Consider the following 13,952-nt stretch of genomic DNA (forward strand, 5'->3'; position numbering starts at 1 on the left):
GGAACAAGACAAGTAAGAATATTCTAATTGTACTTCCATTGAAAATAGCAACAACGAACACCGATTAAACGCACTGCCAGTACTTTGTGAAAAAGTTATTTTGATTGCGCGGGACCCTCTGTATTTTGCCTCGACCTGAGCACTGCCCATGTGGGCTAGTAGTTTCTTGCGTAAACCGCTTTCGTCTTAATAATTCGGCATTCTTGCCAACTTTTTGGATATTCGCTTCTCTTACTCGACGGAAAATACCTGAAAATGACAAACAACTTAAGCGTATGGATCCAATCAGAGCATAAGTTTGACAGGAACTCAGAGACTGCGCCCCTGTTATGAGCCCCAAACAGGACGATACCGTTCATGGGCTGTCGAAGAGCTTTTAGCGTTCATCCAGAACATGTGCGGTGTTGTGCGTCTCTATAATGCACAATATTTATCTTCCTTAGAGCCACCAGTGAAATCACCCTGCTACCTGAGGCCGTTCGTGAAAACGATATGAGGTGTTTTCGGTCAAAAAGGGCAAACACGCCTTGAATAGAAATAATAATAATAAAAATAACGATAAAAATAACTGTTCAGCCGTAAAACCTTTCCGATGCCTTCTGCCATGCCAACCTAAGGAAGCCCGAAGACTGAGATACCGCCAGGTTGCCCAAGTCTTGACAAGCGAAGTCGAGAATTCGGTATCGGAATCAAACGATAGAACCTCCGGTCAGTAGATTAGCGATTTAGTCACTGGACCTTCCCGAGAACGGGGAAAATTTCAGCTATTCCGCTTTATTCAGCAAGTGGAGTGAGGTCAGCTTCACAGTGAAAAGCAAACCAATTGTACGGTGTTGTTTATTTCTGTTATTATTCAGTGACGCAAAGATTTTTCCATCCGGTTACTTACAGATTTTCTAGTATGAAACCTACATACTACAGAAAGATCGAATGGCAAAGCTTGCTTCCTTAACGTTGTGTCTTGAAAATAAGTCCAAATTTAATGCAAAAATCATGGACAATCAAGACGGTTTCACTTCAGGGTTTCTTTGACGGAGTCTCCCTATTGTGATAGAGAAAGAAACTATGAAAACAACACTTTATATTGACTCAGCAGACGAACTTTGAGAGTCCTCCCCTTTATTCTGTACAAGATGCCACTGAACTTCACGGTTATTTATTAATTTGCACAAACAAGCCGATGTTCAGCTGTTGTTTACACGTATACATCCGCAGGTTATCCATAAAAGCAAATTCATTCCTCGTAACATTTCTTCTTATTCTTCATTCAGCTCCAGTTTTCTATGGTTGTACCGATAAGTTTGATGTAATACAATGCGCATTCTTATGACCTTCTAAAAAGCTATTGGAAGCATTTCTCTTGAGATGAACAGGCCTCCAGTCATGCTGTTTTCGAAATATTCTAGGGAGATATTGCATGGCTTTCTTCCACCAAAGCTAAATTTTTGCTTTGGAGGACGGTTAGTTGGAAAACAATAAATAATTTCTGGTGAAGGCGTTTAACCATATTCGCATTTAACTTCTGATGGTCATCGTTCAGTTTTGACGTGCTTTCGATGCTAAGCTGTCGTGTCATCCAAAAGAATTACGAGTGCTGTGACATTGTCGGCCTGCAAAGGCCTAGAGAGGAGCAGCTGAGATGTTGGGGTAGGATTCGAATCACAATGCTTCTGGTCAGTGAATTTGTGCAACGACCCCTGAGCTATGTTGAGCTGGTTTAAATCTTGACAATATTGCATGATAAAACAAATGGATGACACAGAAAGTGTTCAGTCTGTGCTTCCGTTCGCTTGGTCGTGAACCGGTCTGCGACTTCGACTTGTGACAGATGGTCCAGTTCCTTTGTGTTTCGTGCGTCACTAGCAAGGTTGTCTCAGACACGTTGTGATCATAGGGTATCATGATTTCTACCCTCTAGTGGCAAACAATTATGCTAGCTGGAGGTGGACGAATGGGTGTATCATCAACATCTTCCAGTTACACTGCCTAGTCTTTATCATCTCGAAGAAAAAAGTCCAGATTGGCGCCACTTACATCAGCTTTCTCAACCAGAGTAAATGCTCCAATCACGTCAGTCTAGCTCAAGTCAAAATAACTCTGATCATTCTTTAGTCCGATATTATGAACATCAAATATTGCATTTCTTCGAACGGGTGAAATAATCCTGATAATGTCCTTTATGCACTTTTGTGTATAAAAAAACTCTTCCGGCGTGTTTTTCAAGAGATCACATGTACTGGATTTTATCTTTCTCTAGTAGTTAAGTTATGGAAGTTGCATCGCAGCTGATCAGAAAAATCGAATGGAAGCTGCGTATGAATAAGTGACCGACAGAGCATATTAGTCAAGTTCATCTGCTGACGACGTGTGGAACAACCGATAGATGCCAAAAGAGTACTCCTTATATAGATGGTTCACACGAGGAACAGACGTAAACAACTGATACGGTTTCTCACCTTCAAGCCCTTCTTTGAGGTGTCTACATGAGAAACAAATGATCTCTTGCATTACCAGTTTATTTTGGACTGAATCAGTTAGCTCTCTCTGCTAGACCACAAGATAGGTTGTGGTCCAGCTGGAAAACTAACCGGATTAATTTATGAACACTGGTTGACCAAAGGAAATATCGTTCATACGAGGACTCTACTTTCACAGTTTTTCATTTAGTGGACACGAAGGTCGACAAGATCTAAGTAATAAACTCGTCGTTTATAAATCTTCGTGGCAGGGTTTAGTTAGGTTGATCTGTAGTATCGAGAACAGCTTGAATGATATGGGGTGTTTGCTTTCTGACGTTTCTGATACAGTGGGTCAAGTTTTGCTAAGAGAAGAATGCTGGCGGCCAATAACTAGTCTCAACACAGAAAATTACGCCAATGTTAAACATTCTCATTTAAAACTAAAATAAACTATAAACATGTTAGTAAATTGGCACGGAAAAGCCTAGGATTTAAAAGAAATAAGTTTACGATAGTGATAAACCACCCATAAGATTACTGAAGGTTCTTCGACAGCCCACGATCGATTTCGCTCGTCTGGGGGCTCATCAGGTAGGCGCAGTCCCTGAGTTTCCATCAACCTTATGTTCTGCTTGAACCTAAATTGCACGAGATTAACGGGACTGCACCCATTTGCAAACCAAATTAGTTTTGCGGGAAACTCACCTGGAATCCGGCTGAATCGCTCGTTTATAGTTTTTTTTAAGCAACTGAATATGCTACACCAGGCCGCCTTATGCTTCAGTTGGTAGGATATACGAAAAACCAGATTGGTTTGCAAATGAATGTATTTCGCTAAGTTCGTGCAATTTGGGTTCAAGTAGAGTGTAAGGAACTGTGCCTACCTGGTGAGCCTCAAGAAGGGCGAAGCCGGTCGTGGGCTGTTGAAGAATTCTCCAGCAGGCCTATGAGTAGCGTCTCACGTCTATATATGCATCGCGATATCTCAAAGATGGTACCAAATGAAACATAAGTCTGCCTGGCGTAGCATATTCAGTTGCTTAAAAACATCATAAACGAGAGATTTAGCTGGGTTCCAGGTGAGTCTCCCGCAAAACCAAATTTATTTGCAAATGGGTTCAGGATAGGTTTCATTGGTTTTAGGCACGAATTCGAATTCGGATCATTCAGTGAAATTTGGAATAAATTCACACAATATGCTTCTCCTCTTCAGATGAGCTTGTAGCCACTGGGTGAAAACGACCTCCTTGATTTTATGACAGACCCATCAGTTTCACCGGTCCATAGATTCTCGGTACATGGCTTCTACCAGATGTGAAAGTTGGGATAATTGCTACATTTTATTCTCACAGGGCAGGTTGCCACTCCTCAGTAGGATTGTATACGGTCTAGTCCAGGCGGCTTGTAGAGGACGACATGACGTGAATAATAGGCCCCATTTGGGGCTGTCCTGATCACAAAACATGTGACGTAAGCCTTTTTGGTTCAAATTCCCAAACCACCATTCTTGCTAATTTCAAGCTTCACCTAAAATTATTTGGTGATTGGGCGCTAAAGTTCAAGGCTCTCTTGTGGCTCCCGATAACACTGATGATAGACGATAAAATACTTCATGAAAATGAGACATGAGATGAGACACGAAAAACGAGGAATACTCAGAAAGTTTTAGGTTGTAGGCTGTGATGCATAAAATGTGACTTTGTCGTCAAAGTTGTGTGACACTGTCCAGGAAATACGTGCCGTGTTCAAAACACTTCACCTACATTCTCTTAATGACTTTCGCCTTTGTTGCCTGAGTCAAGTTGTCAACAAGTAGATTGTACAATTGTGTTGTGAAGTTGATACCCCAACTATGTCCTTTTTCTGGTCCAAATTGAACCAAAAAGTGGTTAAAAAATACTTTGAAACGTGAGAACTGAATAATTTTGTCTTCCAGATTGTTCAAATGAATCTTCAGTAAGGGGTCTGCCTGTGCACGCGAATAACGAGCAACATTCAAAATTTAAGAAATCTGATTTCTAGTTCCCCTTATTAGCGTGCTATTACATCTTGAATACAGAATGATACGTTCCCTCTCAAAAGTGGCATGGCCTAAACAGTCAGTAAGAATATCCATTACAGAGAAAATGGACCTAATCTTGGTGTGGCGGTTTGTTTACCTCTAAGGCACACTGAGCTATACTGGGTTTCTCGTACTAGGTTGCTGAGTGGATAAATGTCTGATGAGCATAGTCTTCTGGTTGTCCAGGCTGGGGGTCAGATCGGGAATGGCGACTTGTTTCTTAAAAAAATGTACTACTATAGTATGCCGTCACCCACCGGCTGCCTTACTGTTGGGGCAGAAGTATTTGATTGAAGACCTCAGTCGTCTTCTTGTCTGGGTGTGAGATCCCTGACAGTATCTTAACCCGCATACAACCATAAAAATAACAAGGAGAAATATTATCTTGTCATACTTCATTTAAGGATCAGTGTCATCAGGTATGTTTTGTCTCTGCTGATGATGGTGATGATTATGAATTATGAATGTGTGCTCCAACCGTTTTCACGCTTCCGAAAAGCAAGACGCTTTGTAGACTGTTGACGAAAATGGCATCCACCTTCTGTGTGGACAGCTAAAGTAGCAATGATTTATTTCATCTCTGTATTAGCATACTCCAAACCAACTAGGAGTAGGAAGCGTGCTGACGACGAATTTTCATACCCAAGCGGCCGAAATGATAGCTACAAAAGTTTACAAGTTTCATTGGGGAAACTAATGTCAGCGCGAACCTTCTTCCATGTGATTTTCTCTTACTTTCTCTAGCACCTTGGCTTTTGTCTCTTTATAAACTGTGTACCATGATCCACTGTACAGGGCGTCCACCTCCTCGAGGATCGAAATCGGAAGAAAATGGGGTTCATTCATTAGACCGTACAAACTCTCGCAAATCACAGAAGTCTACGCAACAAACTCATGCTTCAGCGAAGTTAGAACTCGGGCTTGCCTGCCCTGGCAACGGAGCAACACTGACCGGTACGCTGAAAGGAGTTACAGCTGAGGAGCTGCAAACCCAACGATTTTTGGCGAATGTACGTGAACGTCAGCGAACCCAGTCGTTGAATCAAGCTTTTGCTGAACTTCGGCGAATCATTCCAACCCTACCATCTGACAAGCTGAGCAAGATACAGACACTAAAATTGGCTACAAGGTGAGCTTGCCAAGAATGAGAATAGTCTTTTTTGGAGTAGAACTGAATTCGCGACACTGTAGGAACGTTTGAATGGGCAGGGTTGCTGTTTATATACCAGTGGATATTGCTACTGGGTGGTCCTCAAAATGTCATCGCTGTGCTATTTAAACAAATCCACCAAATGGATTCTTCCCTAGAGTTTGTGCTATCCATACGCTGCATGGGCAAGATAGTGTTCAAAACTTATCTGAGTTCTACCAAAGAATTTCGAGGGAAGTTGATTATTACCACAATCGTAAACCGTCTCAGTCGAGTTTTCCTCCGACTGAAGGGCAGTNAACCGTCTCAGTCGAGTTTTCCTCCGACTAAAGGGCAGTTTTTCCAAACGATTTGTAACCCAAATAATATTTCAGTTACCCTGTGGATGTTCCACTCATATTAGGAAATATTTTTCTTTACTGTAAACGAGTCTTGTGGGAGGTTTCTAGTCCGCAACGGACAGGTTTCCGGATCGAACCCGAGAATGCTCGATTTGGCACTTGTGATGAACTTCAGTAGGAAGACAATTTCTAGTAAGAAGACATCCCTAAGTTTTCATGGTTTTTCAGAAGAACCTGATAATTATCGATTAATTGGTTTGGAGTTTTCAAAAAAGGCTTGAAGCAGAAGCGATCAGTAATAAATAAGTGTGTTTTGTCTTAAGTGAGTTTCGTTTAGTGAGTGGATATAGAAAATTCTGATCGTCTGACGTTCAGGTTCATAGTTTGCACCGATAATCCCAAAAATTAAGTAGTCCCCGGTTTCGTGTTCACACCACTGTCGTTTGAACGGTTCTCTTCCCCTCCTGATGCAATTATTCTGCCTGTTCACACCAAAGGAGGGAGGCACTGGACCCGAGGTTCCCTCTTATTTGAGTTCATGAGCGGTGCCTATCCTTGCGCGTACTGGACTTATCATGTTCACACCACTGTCGTTTGAACGGTCCTCTTCCCCTCCTGGTGCATTTATTCTGCCTATTGACACCAAAGGAGGGAGGCAATGGACCCGAGTTTCCCTCTTATTTGAGTTCATGTGCGGTGCCTATCCTTGCGCGTACTGGACTTTGGACCCCGGACACCTGGCATTCGAGGCGAGCGTGGAAGCGCACGGTTGAAGCACCCGAATTATCATGCCGGAACAGGCGACATGTTCACATGCTTGAGCAATGTGACTGGTATGTTCGACGACCCAATGGTTGTCCTGGTTGTGTCGGTCGATTGACCCGTCTTTCAGGAGTTTCCAGTCAGGCCGCGCCATGGAGGCTTGGAAACCGCTGGACAACCACCTACAAATAATCAAGAATTGTTCAGCAGTTTCGAGCTTTCGTGGCTGGCATGCCTGACGGGTAGTTAAATCGATTGACTAAGCCAGGACTGCTACTGTGTTGTCGTTCGAGCCAGCGTTCAAGCCATCGTTCAAGCCAATCACATCGCTCAGGTGTGAACCCCGTCTTCTGTTCAGATGCGTGTGACCAGCGAGCGGTAAGACGCGCGTCTCGCATGTCAGTTGTCCAGAGACCAAACTTCAGCGAGGCTAAGGATATGCACTGCTGATGAACCCTAATAAAAGCGAAACACAAGTACGGTGCTTCTCACCTTGAGTGTTAACTCACCAGAATAAGTACACCAGGATGGGAAGTGGTCTGTTCAAACGAGAGTGACCTGAATTTGAATTCTACAGATCCAACAAACATCCACAATGGCCACCAAGTTCAAGTGTCCAGCCCAAGCGTTCAAATTAAGGTGATAATGGAAATGTTTGAAGTAAGACATTCGAAAATCACGCAGCTATTTTAGTTGAATTTGTCCTGTAAGTTAGTCAGTCCATTGTAAAAAAAAGCCGAGAACCACTGTCCCTAGTGGGAGTCAGCAGCAGCGCATATCCCACGAAGCTTTATTGGGGAGCCTCGAACCCGCGACTTCCCGGTCAGTGTTTCAGCCACCAGAGGTTAAGTGTTCAAACTACTAGCCTGGCGGCCGTGGTTTAATAACACACTACCGGAGTTTTGTGGGATACACACCGGTGATAATTTCCAGTAAAGATGAAGCTGCTGTATGGTGCTTATAGGCTCTTCAGCATAGGCTGGTTTTACCTATTTCTCCCAATTCTCCTCACCACAAATTCATACTGTTTTTGCTACAACTTTAAAGCGTTTGGTTATAGTTTAAAAAAACTTACTTCGGATGCAGGATTAAATGAAATGCGAGCACATTTATTTCTCCCAATTCTCCTCACCAACAAATTCATACTGTTTTTGCAACAACTTTAAAGCGTTTGGTTAGAGTTTAAAAAAACTTACTTCGGATGCAGGATTAAATGAAATGCGAGCACATTTAACATGAAAGTCCGACTAAATGTTACTCCTCTACGAGGTCAAGATGAATAATGATGTTTATTTTTGAGTCTGGCAATCACAAAAGAGTACGCTGTAAACGACTGAAAGTAGACAAGCAAACTGTATCTTCAGAAACCAATTTACACTGTTTATTACCGCTGAATTACCCACTTTATCACTCACTACTTACTGCTACTATCCGTTACACGGAACAGTGGCAGAGCGACAGTGTCATTTTAAAAAAATGAACGTTTTGCACCTCCTCTATCTACTGATAGTTTTGATTTCTCTCCATAAGTTTGTCATGCAACACCCATCCTTTAAGGTCCACCATAGTCAGGATTGGTATGAGTGGAGATGATGGACTGAAAATTGGCAACGTTGAGTTGGTTCTTTCGCCGGCAACATTGCAACTTTGCCCCCACTAGTGCCTTGATACTAATGTCCGCTACCACGCTGTCTTCGGGTTGAGAAAGGCGAGGATGACCGTGTAAGAGCCTTAATTTATGGGGCGAATATTCTTTTGCTATTGGTATAATCAACCAAATATTCCCAAAAGTTGATCGCCGGTCTTCCCTTTGATTGAAGACGTTAACCTGTGCCGTTCTTAGGTCGTCATTGCAAAGCCGTTATATCCGGAAACCTATGTGTTTCAGACAGCGAGGTCCCTGTTCTTTACCCTCCTTCCAAAAGTATTCTTGGCGCATAGTGAGACTACCTAAGTGACTGTATCTTCAGCCGAGCACATCCTTGTGCCCATTCTGTGAAAAAAATAACGAAAGCAGACATCTCTATTTATATCAGAAACTGGCTCTCACTCTGTGTCAACTTCAGTATGCACATGAATAAAGGAACACAATGCGGTCGTCAGAAGACATGACCGCCTATCTTTGATATCCATACATTGGAACCAAGAAGGTTCAATCTGAAGGACGCAAATATTTTGGTACATGGAGACAAAAGATACGGAAGGGAATTTTTGGAATCACGGTACTCCACAGCGGACTCGAGCAACCGATGCATTGGGCTGGATCCAATTTACGCACCACTTTGTGCAAAGGACCAACATCTCAACCGGAATACTCAAGGAGAACCGAATATCGGATTCACAGACAAAGACACAAGGAACGCCTTGGAGTCAGATCAACAAGTCACAGGCCGAAACTCGGAAGGTCATGAACAGAGTTCACTCCAAAACAGGCCAGAGTACGGAGGCCGGGTTGCCAAGCTGAGAGGACACATGGGCACCAACGAACCAGGACACAGGATAACAAAGCAACCAATGGAACTGCCCGACCGAACAACTAACCGTGATCGAGGGTCAGCCCCGGCTAGCAACACGCAACACTACTCAATGCATAACCACCAACCCATCGCTACGCACCACTACCCTACCTAACAATGCTCTGATGATGTCACCCCGATCAGTGATGAAACGTTTAAAATCGAACTGCTCAGCTCAGCGAACAAACCAACGACCACTTTAGTAAATAAGTTTCACCCTCCGTTAGAGCAGCAGGTAAATCTAAGCAGGTAACCTGAATGTATCTCTGAAAACTATGAAAACTGGTCTACAGATCACACAAATAGACACTGATACAGTGACGTTACCGCTGAACTGATGAGTACCGAAAAGAATGTAGGAGAATCCAACCACAGAAGAAAATAACTTGAAGACTATGATTGTCATTGATTGTGTTTGTTCAAACAGCTCACTGTTGTTTGACCTCCCTACGGCTATTTTTTGTCTCAAGTTGGATGAAATCTTCACGAGTGTTTGGTGGCACGTGCATTCCACGTAAAGTCCAAGTCGCTATCTGGGCCTATCGATCTAATTTAGGCCATATTTTAACCAACTAAACTCGAAAATGGGTCTTACCTGACCCCCTTCACTAATTAGGATTAAAATGAGCACAGAATATCTAAAACAAACGGATTTTCCTAATGACTTTTCGCACACTGTAGGTGTAGTCCAATGATATCCAAAATTCCTACATTCATAGGAAATAAGGACTTGAATTCAATTCGCAGAAACATGAGCAACGTATATTTTTTTAATGTTCTCCCTTATATCAACAGGTACATTGACTTCCTCTCTCAAGTGCTGAGGGTATCTACCACGCGCGATGAACACACCGAATGTCTGCCAGATAGCAGTGATGCAAATGCTGCTGACTCGTGCACCTTAACAGCTTGTCTGGTGCCAACCTCCTATTCTTGGCGAATGTCACTTGATCAACCGGATTCCGTATCACCTCGATCGGTCATTGGACAAACTGGCTCATACGTCTCTGCGGAATTTGGTCATGAAAACTGCTCTTTCTGTATGAACACCAAGTACTCGTTTGAGTCTAGTGAAACTCGAAACGATGTAGGATATTCATGCTCAGACAGCCCAAATTTACCAGTTCAGACCAGCGATTTCATTCAACCAGTGAGGTCTGGCCTAAGTTATGCTTTCTCGGCTTGGCGTATGGAGGGTGCATGGCAGTCAAGTGATGACATCATGGGTCTGACCCTCTGTGCACAAACAACAGACTGAGGAGCGAATTGCGTACGAACATTTAACGACTATACCTAAGGGTTATCTTTGCTCACAGTTGAATCCAGTCCAAAACAACCACTTCCTTCATCGAAGCCAGATCTTTTTCGTTGGGAACGGGTTTGGGCATATCTAAAAATCACATTATTATGTTGGTTGCATACTGAAGTCAAACATGATAACTGCTTCCGGGTTTTCCCAAAAATATAGAGACGACTTAATCGACAGTTGTAATTAATCACAGACCGAGGAAGAACCGCCTAAGAGAATTCATTATCGATGTTTGCCCTTCACCCTTGCCTAGCAACGGCACTGATGCCCGTCCAGTTGTTTTCAAAAATTCTGTTAACTAAATTGAACCATCTTTCCCTCACTGATGAATGCGAAGCCTTGGTTTGAAGAAGTTTTTTTCAATATGCTACTAGTTTATCGTGGCACGTTCTCAGCTAGATACCAATAAGCTCATTGTAAGGAAAGTAAGTCTACATTTTCAACTACAGGTAGGACCAAACACTCTCCACAAGTAAGACACGTGTGAATTCTAAATCATCTAAGGATGCTGCCCGTCAGGCGGTTTTTCGCTTTATGGTAGAATGTCATAGGTATTGACATTTACTGCATCCGGCGTTTTGGTCAACTGCATGGCTTACCCGTGGAAAATTTGAGCTAGAAAGCCTTCAAGACACAAGGCGGTTAGTATCTTTTTGTGTTGAGTGTTGTTCCAAAAGCGTTTATGATCTAACTTGGTAAATTCGTAATGGTATTGGAATTCTGAACAGCAAGACGAATTGATTGGCTGACCGATTTACTGACTGACTGGCTGTCAACTGAGAGCCGTCGACTTGCTCCGATCAACCTCACGAGTGGTGTTTTAAATCAAGGGTACTTCCAACGACCGTTCAAGCGGAAACATTGGTGGCTTTTATGCGAACTTTCCACCCAAACTCATTACAACCAATAGCTGAATCCTGGTCTCACAGGGTCTCTTGTGGCTAATGAATGGGCGTCATTCTTCCCACTCATTGTACTAGTTATATCAGGCCTTCTGGTGTATCCAGTTGGTCCCCGATGGAGAAGCGGTTCCTATTTAACCTAATTCCGCGCATATTATACTCATTTCAGTCCGACAATAATACTGACGCTAACGTTCATTTTGCAATGATGGAAACGAACTCAACGGCTATAGCGGAAGCTTTCTCCTGTAAAAGTCCGTTTTTTCGTCACCTGGTGGTGTCTTGTGGCAGTGTGGCAGGTGATACACACTGCCACAAACTAACTTTTCAAGAAGCGTTCAGTTGCCGTATGAAAGTAACTTTCAGCTATGCGTTTTGTTGGTGGACACCTTGAAATATTCCAACTACACCTATCAGGCGGTATGGGTGATCCCGAACCTGTTATGGAAAATCCTGCATCAAAAACACTTTACCGGTCGCAGTCAGGCACTTCTAACGTCAAGAAGCCTCGTTCGCAGGCTACTGGCAAGAAGGCCGGGCCGCTTGTGTGTCCACCATCAAGGCTAGCTCTGATTGACCGAAATCATGAACACAACAATTAATCATGCTCTAGTGTCGGCCGAAAGCCAGTTGTCAATGACGCATCCAGAATGCGTCGGAATTTCCAGAATGTTGTCGCCTTTTACACTTTAAATACGAAGCGCTGTGTGTGCGTCTTTGACCTGGTTTCGGGCATTTACTACTCGTTGTGCACTTTTTTAGTAGTTCATTTGCCAAAAACACCAGCTTGGAGGGCTCAGACTGAGAAGTGACCTGAAACTTCACCGTTATTACACAGCAGCTGACAGTCCTGTTTTTTTGTGCTGGCATACTAAACGTTATACTTCAGTCAAAATAGCCGCCCTAGAAAACTGTCAGTCACTTCACCAGATGGATGCTCATTTCAGATCTGGTGTTAGTTACCTGAACCGTCTGGTCAAAATCATCTTTTGATCTCTTAAGAAGATAAACACTTTGGGGAAAATAGAAACTGCAGTCAGCTAATGCCTGTATACTCTGCCGAGGTAACCGTACCTGAGTCTTCTCTTCATACTTGTAATGTACATCGTCTGCTTCTGGTTTGCATTTTCCAAAAACAGGCTAAGCACAGTTAGGGCATGGCTGCACTCAGAAATCGGTAGTCATACAAGAGTTCTTCTTTATGGGAGGGTAGTCAGATAATCAGAGTTACCGGTCAAGCTGTTGACATCAGTACACGCTTGTTGATCATCCTCACACACTCAGAACCCGATGTGTGTTGAGTTCAGGTTTGGAGCAATTATTCGTCGCGACCTGTAAAATTATGACAAAAAAGCGAGTATACCACTGTTTGTACATCACGATTTCCATGAATACCATGGTCGATTTCGTTTTGTTACGAACTGTTTAGGTGGACGTAGGTGTCGAACTTCAATCACTCTTTATATCGATTATATCCAGCACACAATCTAGCCTTGAACATGGGCCAGCTGGCGTGCTGCTTCAGCAAAACCTACATAGATCAACTTACTCACCTCGTCCGAACACTAGAATTTGATCATGCTTGTAAATCACCTAGCTCTTCCAAGGGCCCAAATGACGATGCAGTATCTACACTGGTCGTTTAGGATACAGTGACCTGCCAAAAAGGCCTTCCCGAAGAAGCAGCCTTTTCAGTTGTAGCAATATCTCCCAAAAAAAGCTCATCCCCAATCGCTTCTCTACCTAGTAATGAGAGCCCTTCAAGGAGCTTACTGTATCACATATAATTTCAATTAAAATACGCGTTACTTCCATGTACAACAGACATCTGTGAGGTATGTTCTGTCGGGGTAATCAGCTTTAAACTGACCATTTTAGCAGACCTCATCCAATTTCTGTTTTGACCATTTACAATGAATCTTCATGAGTGTGGTCACAACCACCAGGCTCAAATCATGAAGCCATCAACCACAGTTTTTCTTGTTCAAACAGGGTGTCTCAAGGGGAAATCGCGATATCGTCTAATGAAGTTGTTCTCTGAGTTTGTATATGATTTTTAAAAAGCCTCAGTATAACCTGATCAAACCACATGTTACATGCTCGTAGGTAGCAGAATGCCATCAAGACTAGAACAAACTAAACCAGTGTCCGCTGTGTCCACTGTCATCTATCACCAGAAATTACAGAATTCCGTCGAAGCCTTGCTCCCCGATTCTCGTACCACGCACCCACGGTTGCTATGTTGAGTTCATTCTGATCCAGCTATAAGCCTTGTTACTATGTAAAAGCGGGTTGTGTCGAAAAAGCTGACAATCAAACATGCCGGAAGAGGAACATCTAACACATTAACTAGAATTAATTTGGCGTTGTGTTTAAATATTTTCTTCTGAACTGCTCCCAATGGTAATAATAACGATAATAATAATAATAATGATAATAATAATAGTTTTC

Source organism: Opisthorchis viverrini (genome assembly GCF_000715545.1).
Source record: "Opisthorchis viverrini unplaced genomic scaffold opera_v5_156, whole genome shotgun sequence".
Lineage (NCBI taxonomy): Eukaryota > Metazoa > Platyhelminthes > Trematoda > Opisthorchiida > Opisthorchiidae > Opisthorchis > Opisthorchis viverrini.